This window comes from Aquarana catesbeiana, linkage group LG05 (assembly GCF_042186555.1).
Source record: "Aquarana catesbeiana isolate 2022-GZ linkage group LG05, ASM4218655v1, whole genome shotgun sequence".
NCBI lineage: Eukaryota > Metazoa > Chordata > Amphibia > Anura > Ranidae > Aquarana > Aquarana catesbeiana.
Window position 1 is genome coordinate 649458934 of NC_133328.1, and position 8834 is coordinate 649467767.

The 8834-nt window shown below is 48.9% G+C and overlaps 1 pseudogene; it reads right to left on the bottom strand.

Moving 5' to 3' along the window:
* Nucleotides 1-3574: 3574 nt before the first annotated feature.
* On the bottom strand, nt 3575-3724 carry LOC141146450 (U2 spliceosomal RNA; annotated as a pseudogene).
* Nucleotides 3725-8834: the final 5110 nt, after the last annotated feature.

Sequence of the window (8834 nt, forward strand, 5' to 3'; positions counted from 1 at the left end):
GGGGGGGACCATGATGTAAAGAGGGGCTGTGATCTGAAGATGGGGCTGAGGATAGTGCTATAAAGGGGGGATGTGATGTAAATAGGGGGAATGAGGACTGATGTAAAAGGGAGGGGGGCTGTGATGTGAAGGTGAATGTGATGTAAGAAGGGAGGGCTGTGATATGGGGGGGGGGGTAGCTGTGATGTGAAGGGTGACTGTGATGTAAGGGGGTCAAGGGACTGTGAAATAAGTGGGGACTGAGGATACTGATGTAAGTGGGGTGGCTGTGATGTAAAGTAGGGGGACTGTGACACAGGTGTGGACAGAGGACACTGATGTAAAAAGGGGTGGGGACCAGGATGTAAAGGGGGGGCTGTAATCTGAAGACAGGGCTGAGGATAATGCTGTAAAGGGGGGCTGTGATGTAAATAGGGGGAATGAGAACTGATGTAAAAGGGAGGAGGGCTGTGATGTACAGGGGGGCTGTGATGTACAGGGGAATGATATGTAAGAAGGGAGGGCTGTTATGTGGGGGGGGGGAGCTGTAATGTGAAGGGTGACTATGGTGTAAGGGGGTTGGGGGACTGTGAGATAAGTGGGGACTGAGGACACTGATGTAAAAGGGAGAGGGGGCTGTGGTGTAAGGGGGGCTGTGATGTAAGGGGAATGTGATGTGAAGGGTGATGTAAGGGGTCAGGGGACGATGACATAAGTGGGAACAGAGGACATTGATGTAAAAGGGATAGGGACCATGATGTAAGGGGGGGGGACTGTGATCTGAAGATGGGGAATAGGATGAACCTTGGAGTCGAATTCTGAACAGAGGACACTGTCTAGTAAGGGTGAACTTCCTCAGTATAGGTCTCTGTGACAGACATAAACAGGACAGGGGCTTTTGGAGAGGGGAGAGCCTCCTACCCACTGATTATGGCCCATGGAGAGAGCAGATCATTCTATAATGATGGACAACGTGATGAACGTTGAGAACGAGGCTTCGATTACTTCTCCAAATAAGCACAATAAAGCTTCCCTTCTGGAGTGGATGGAAAAGTGTAATATTATGTCTTGTACAGGGTAATGGTCAGAGGGAATATGGTGGCCGTCCTGCATACTGGCTTGGAGAGGCTCCTTCTCTTGGGACAGAAATATTTATCAATTATGTAGCGCCCTTGAGTTTAGTCAGGGAGCTCCTCACCAAATTCCTTGTCAGGAGTAGCTACTGTAGTTAATTAATAGGGATCCATTGACTTCTCCCTGTTTGGCCTGGTTGTACTTTCCTCTTCTACCACCAGGTGGCCGGGCACTATTGTTTCTGTCTGTCAGCTAGTGTTGTGTCCACTCCACCTTCTTACCAAACTATTTAATTAAGATCACTGTTAGTTGTTAATTGGATGGGTGTTTGAAGATTGCATTGTCATGCTAATATCCTCAAGAAGTAATGTCCTCCTGTGGGGTACAAATTATGTGTCTGACGTTTAATAAAGAGTCATTCCTTCGGTTCTTATCCCAACATCTTGTCTTTGTATGATGCTTGGGGGTAAAAGGGCTGGTATTACCTCTCGGTATGCTGGAACGGACAGGAGGCACTATTTGTCGGAGGCACCTAATCGGGGTGCCAAGCGGTTCAATCACAGCCTCTAGGGTAAAAAGGATGTGAACATACAGCTCAGGGGGATCCAGCACTGCAAACAGCCCAGAGCCAGCAAGACAGGAACAGTCACTCACTAGAACCATCAGGGTCCCGGTGCAAGAAAACATGAAGGGCCCCCCTAACCCCCGGCCTGGGCCTTTCCCTCCAGGCCTGAGGCCCCTCCCACTGATCCTGGGGCCCTTTACCCCCGTCGCAGGGCCCTTTATTATGGTCCATACATATGTTCTGCAGCGAGCCCCCTTCCTGCCGTCTTGGGGCACCGCCCCCCATGGTGGCAGAACACTAGGACCCAGATGCAAGTCCAACCTTTGCAACACTGGTAGTTCCGCCACTGGTGTCAGTATTTTTTTTATTGTTTTTGTTATTTTATTTTTTACAATTCTAATACATTTTTTTTTCAATGTTATTTTTTCTTATTTTTATATATATTTTTTTAGGTGCCCCGTTGGGGGGGTTAGGTGAGATATCAGGGGTCTAAACAGGCCTCTGATGTTCCATCAGATTCTAATTTTTTTTTTCTTTTTTTAGCCCATGGCACGTGAAACACACTCAAACTTCACCCGGTGCCAAAAAAATGTGCACACACATAAAGAGTGAAACACAAAAACGTGCAATGGGTGTACGCAAGCCCTCTAAAATCAGAGGGCCTTGCCTTGATCCCCCGGGGTGTGAGGCTCCAGACGGGGACTGGGGTACTTTACGCTTGGTCCATCTGGCCGAAACCAGACGGACCCATTTCTCTGGAGGGTCTGCCGAAACAGACCCACCCATGTGGGTGAGGCCCCCCCAAAGGGCGACCCCATGAGGGCGAACCAAGCCAGAAGGCCATGTCCACCCCCATCCAAGACTTTCAGGGCAGGCCCGAGGACCTACACCCTACCAGTCACACGTGCAAAAAACGTGACACACAAGGGTTAAATAAAAGAAAGGGGGGGGACGGAAGTAGCGAGGAGAGGAGAGTGAAACGTGGCCGTTGTGTAATACAATGGCCAGGAATAAAAAATTCCTCCGGTCCCAGCCAAAAGGCCTGGCCCAGGAGACAGGTAAGCAAAAAGCCTGTGGTATGGTGCACTGACCGTGGTGCCACAAATCAAAGTGACCCTCACTCACAGTGATTCTATGGCACCCCTGGACTGGCACTCCAGGGGCACATACACCATAGGCTTTCTTTCCAACCCTGGCCCACAGCCAGACCGGCGCAGCCCCCACCCCAACCAGGAAGGCCTGGAGTACTGAGAGCTTAAGGAGAGCCTCTGACCCCAAGGCTCAACCACCGCTCCCGTCACTCCTACCTAATTACATTCGGAAAAATACTAACCGCCCCCCCTGGTGGGAAAGGGGGACCAGTGTTCTCTCCCGAAAAACTGACCGGAGCAAGGACTGCACCAATCTAGGGCAGACGGCCAGGGACCTGACCAAAAGGATTCTTAGTAAAATTTCTCAGCAGAATCGCCAGGCACCAAAAAAGATAAAAAATGGAACTAATAGTGAAAGTACCGTTTTAAAAGGATTCATTCCACATACAAATGGGTACTTACAAAATATCTGATTAAAACAGGCATGTAAAATGGGGCTGTAGATGTGTCAGGACGCTGCTCACGGCGTGCGTTCCACAGACCAGGACGTGCTTTCCACGAAGCAGGAAATGACGTCAACGCGTTTCGCCCTCCCACAGGGCGTCATCAAAGACTATTAGTTACATTTTTTATCTTTTTTGCTGCCTGGCGATTCTGCTGTGAAATTTGACTAAGAATCCTTTCGATCAGATGTGTACATCACCACTCCTGAACTTCTCTGGATACCATCATTAAGCCTGAAGCGACCCCCAGGGACCCGACCGTTCGGCCAGACCCGATGCAGCACACATCTTCACCAGGAGCACCCTTCCAGGCGGCTCAGACTCGACCATCGATTGGCCCCCACTATCTGTCGGGTGGCCTGATTTAGTCCCTGCTGAAACCGCCCTTCCAGGTGCAAATTACACCATCAGATTTGCACCGCTCTCCCCGTTGGGAGTAGCACAGCGCCTCCTCTGGTAGCTGATAAGAACAGATACTACACTTGATCTTAACCAAAAGGCAGAGAAGTGACGCCGCTTCTAATTTTGACTGTCCTCTCATCCTGGACCACAAACCTTCCTCTCTGTGCTCCATGTTTTCTCCTGCACCATTGGCATGGTTATATCTTCTTAATCCTCTCCATACAATTATCAGAAATTTGTGCTTAAAGTAGAACTACAGGCAACACTTTTTCTTTTTTCATTTTGGATAGAGTAAGGGAGGGTTATAGCCCTTGTCAGTTTATTTTTTACCATCCCTGTCCCATTGCAGAGATTTCCCTTCACTTCCTGCCCCATAGCCAAACAGGAAGTGAGAGGAAATCTATGCAAAATAAGGGAATCCATTGCCCCCCAACCCCCCCCCCCCCCCCAGGTCCTCAGAACTAGTGTCCCCACGCTAAAATGTCAGGGTCTTAAACAGCAAGGGGTGTGGCCTTCACAGGAAGGTGGGTCATATTTAAATTAGGACGTGCACGAGTTTAGTCAGGCCTAGGGCAGCAGCAAACCTGAATACAGTACTGAGTGGAGGCACGCCTCTCACTGCAGTGTCAAAAAAGGGACAATATTTTTAAAAGACTAATGAAAAAACATTTTAGTTGGTCTACCTGACCGTGGTTTGGTTTCACCAGAACCCCTCATTTTCCACTTCTTGATTAGAGTTTGAACACTGCTGATTGGTATTCTCAATTCCTTGGATATCTTTTTATATCCCTTTCCTGTTTTATACAGTTCAACTACCTTTTCCCTGCAGATCCTTTGACAATTCTTTTTACTTTCCCCAAGACTCAGATTCCAGAAACATCAGTGCAGCACTGGATGGAAGATGTAAGGGTCTGTCCAGAAACTCATTGACCTTTTATACACACACACTAATTACAAGCAAACAGATCACAGGTGAGGATGGTTACCTTTAATAGCCAATGAAACCCCCTTTGTGTCACCTTGTGTGCATGTTATCAGGCCAAAATCACCGGGGTATGTAAACTTTTGATCAGGGTCATTTAGGTAGTTTCTGTTGCCATTATGATATGATATAGGTGATTGATAATAAAGCCAAACACTAACCATGAGTGAAAGAAATGTTTTCGTGTTATCATTCATATTCTCTAAAAAAAATAGCCAAGAAATCCTAAGTTCTGCCGGGGTATGTAAACTTATGAGCACAACTGTATATAATAATTATTTGTATATTACTTATGGTAATTAACCCCTTGCCACCTGGGCCAATTCTGACACTTCTCTCCTACATGTAAAAATGTAATTATTTTTTTGCTAGAAAATTACTCAGAACCCCCAAACATATATATATTGTTTTAGCAGACACCCTGGGGAATAAAATGGTGGTATTTGCAACTTTCTATGTTACATGGTATTTGCGCAGCAATTTTTCAATTGTAGCGATAGTTGGGGGGTATTAATGCTAGGAGTGGAATTTTTTTTGGGGTGGTGGTGGTGGTGGTGGGGGGGGATTTGTGCTAGTAGGGACGATTAGGAGGTATTTATGCTAGGAGGGGAAATTTTTTTTGGGGGGGGGGTGGATTTGTGCTAGTAGGGACGATTGGGGGGTATTAATGCTAGGAGTGGAAATTTTTTTCGGGGGGGGGGGGGATTTGTGCTAGTAGGGATGATTAGGGGCTATTTATGCTAGGAGGGGAAATATTTGGGGGGGGGGTAGAATTTGTGCTAAGTGGGGAGGGGGATTGGGGGGGGGAGAATTAGTGCTGGGAGGGGGGGATTCATAGTGGGGGGGGGATTTGTCCTTGCAGGGGAAATTTGAGGGGTAGAAGATTTGTGCTCAGAGGGGGGATTTTTTTTATTGGGGGGGAGATTTGTGCTAGGTGGGGGGATTGGGGGAGGAAATTGTGCTGGGGGGGAGAATTAGTGCTGGGGGGGGTTCATAGTGGGGGGGAGAGAATTTGTCCTTGCAGGTGAAAATTGATGGGTAGAATATTTGTGCTCAGAGGGGGGATTTTTTTTATTGGGGGGGGAGATTTGTGCTAGGTGGGGGGATTGGGGGAGGAATTTGTGGTAGGGGGGATTGGGGGGGGGGAGAATTAGTGCTTGGAGGGGGGGGATTCATAGTGGGGGGGAGAATTTGTCCTTGCAGGGGAAATTTGAGGGGTAGCAGATTTGTACTCGGAGGGGTGATTTTTTCTTGGGGGGGAGATTTGTGCGGGGGGGGATTTGGAGAGAGAGGATTTGAGCTTGGAGGGGATGTTTGGGGGCAGATTCGTACTGGGGGAAGGGGAATTTATGCTCAAGTGCTTGATTTTTTTTTTGGGGGGGGGGATTTTTTTTTTGCTGACATCTGCTCAAACATCTGGAAGGGGGGGGTTTGGTATGCTTGCCGTGGGCTGTAGATAACCATATCCTGGCACATTGCCTACATCTAGAGGACCAGACTAGTAGCGTGCCACATATAGAAATTCCTGGAATAAATACATCATTAAATAACACAGAAGATGATGATGTTACAGTAAAATGGGGAAGGGTCTTGACTCATCTGTAGGTTTAGATCTGGCAGCCGGCCAGCCCTGGAAAGCGGGGAGGAGGGGGAGGGGAAAAGTGGTATATAAGAAGTTCTATGAGCACTGAGAGGTATACGGACGGTGGGGGTCACACATTGGACGTCTTTCTGTCTTGTTGCTGTAGTGAGGATCGGGGTGAGGATCAGTTATGAGGACTCTGCTGATCTTGGGGGTTCTCGTTGTCTGCGTTCTGCTGGTGACCCCATCTAATGGTTATCGGACGGGGTCTGTAAAGGATGGAGGAGAGGTGAGTTCCTGGGGGGGGGGTTGTATGATGTGGGGGCTCCAGGAACATTCCATCCACATCATAAGACCTTCTATAGACACAACTCGAGCAATGTTCTGCAGATCTATAGTGAGGACAATGTATCAATACATATCTGTCATGTATATATAATAATTACCATGTTATGTGTATGTGTGATTGCCGCATGTAATTGCCGTAATCTGTCTAATATGTGTATTTCCTTTGATCATCAGCTCCATCTAGTGGCCAAATGGGGATATTTTCCTGATTGAGGCGTTTCAGGAAAAATGCTGCATTTTGGCCACTAGAGGGAGCTGACTTATGATATTGTTTTCCAGCAGATCCTCCGGTGTGCGGTCATTGACTGACTCTGGTGGGTGTAAGCCGTCTTCTCCAGGCATTTAAAGCTGACTGTATGACCCATACATCCGCACTAATCGAGTGCGTCCCGTGTGTCTAGACTGCAGTGTTATGTACCCCTCCCCCCCCCATGTACAGTGCAGTCAGTTCTAAACATTCGGTGGTGAGCGCTCTGATTCCAGTACTCGGGTCACTCGCACTCCGGCTCCTCCATTCAGTAAACATCTTGAATTATTTTCAGCAAAGGCAAGGCATTCTGTGATTGGAGGAGGGGAGATTGTGATGTTCATCCACCCCCTCCTCCAATCGCAGGATTTGTATTCGTTGAAAGTAATACAGGATGCTTACTGAATGGAGGATCCGGAGTGCGAGTGACCCACTGTGATCCGAGTATTCTCACCGGAATCAGAATAGTCAGCACAGGACTGGAGAACCAGACGGCTCCAGATCCGGGCTTTAGGTACTCGGTACCCCTGGGGTATTATTTACATGAAGTTGGGGGTAAGTTGTAACTTCCATAAAAATTGAGTGTAAGGTTTCTTCCTCTGGAGGCGTTCAATGATGTTGGGAGATTGAAGGGTTCATTGTGAATGGAAGAGGGGGGGGCTTTTTTTGGATATAAAGTTGACAAGATGACAGTGCAGGAAGTCGCTCCTGAGGAAGACGTATTCTGGAGGAATGTGTTGGGGGGGAGGGGGCAGTTCGTCATGACGTCATATCCGGCTGGCAATGATGGTGAACCAGCTCACGATGTCTGGAGGTCAGGTGATCGTCCTGTATATATCATTGCAGCAGATTTGATGAGGTTTAATGTTGATAAATGTAAAGTTCTACACTTGGGGGCTAAGAATTTGCATCATAAATACTAAGGGTAGTACAACTGGGGAAATCTATAGTGGAGAAGGATCTGGGGGGATCCGTAGTGGCGAAGGATCTGGGGGGATCCGTAGTGGAGAAGGATCTGGGGGGATCCGTAGTGGAGAAGGATCTGGGGGGATCCATAGTGGAGAAGGATCTGGGGGATCCGTAGTGGAGAAGGATCTGGGGGGATCCGTAGTGGAGAAGGATCTGGGGGGATCCGTAGTGGAGAAGGATCTGGGGGGATCCGTAGTGGAGAAGGATCTGGGGGAATTCATAGTGGAGAAGGATCTGGGGGGATCCATAGTGGAGAAGGATCTGGGGGGATCCATAGTGGAGAAGGATCTGGGGGGATCTGTAGTAGAGAAGGATCTGGGGGGATCTGTAGTAGAGAAGGACCTGGGGGGATCCGTAGTGGAGAAGGATCTGGGGGGATCCGTAGTGGAGAAGGATCTGGGGGGATTCGTAGTGGAGAAGGATCTGGGGGGATCCGTAGTGGAGAAGGATCTGGGGGATCCGTAGTGGAGAAGGATCTGGGGGGATCTGTATTGGAGAAGGATCTGGGGGGATCCATAGTGGAGAAGGATCTGTGGGGATCCATAGTGGAGAAGGATCTGGGGGGATCTGTAGTAGAGAAGGATCTGGGGGGATCCGTAGTGGAGAAGGATCTGGGGGGATCCGTAGTGGAGAAGGATCTGGGGGGATCCATAGTGGAGAAGGATCTGGGGGGATCTGTAGTGGAGAAGGATCTGGGGGGATCCATAGTGGAGAAGGATCTGGGGGGATTCATAGTGGAGAAGGTTCTGGGGGATCCGTAATGGAGAAGGATCTGGGGGATCTGTATTGGAGAAGGATCTGGGGGGATCCATAGTGGAGAAGGATCTGGGGGGATCCGTAGTGGAGAAGGATCTGGGGGGATCCGTAGTGGAGAAAGATCTGGGGGGATCTGTAGTAGAGAAGGATCTGGGGGGATCCGTAGTGGAGAAGGATCTGGGGGGATCCGTAGTGGAGAAGGATCTGGGGGGATCCATAGTGGAGAAGGATCTGGGGGGATCTGTAGTAGAGAAGGATCTGGGGGGATCCGTAGTGGTGAAGGATCTGGGGGATCCATAGTGGAGAAGGATCTGGGGGGCTCTGTAGTAGAGAAGG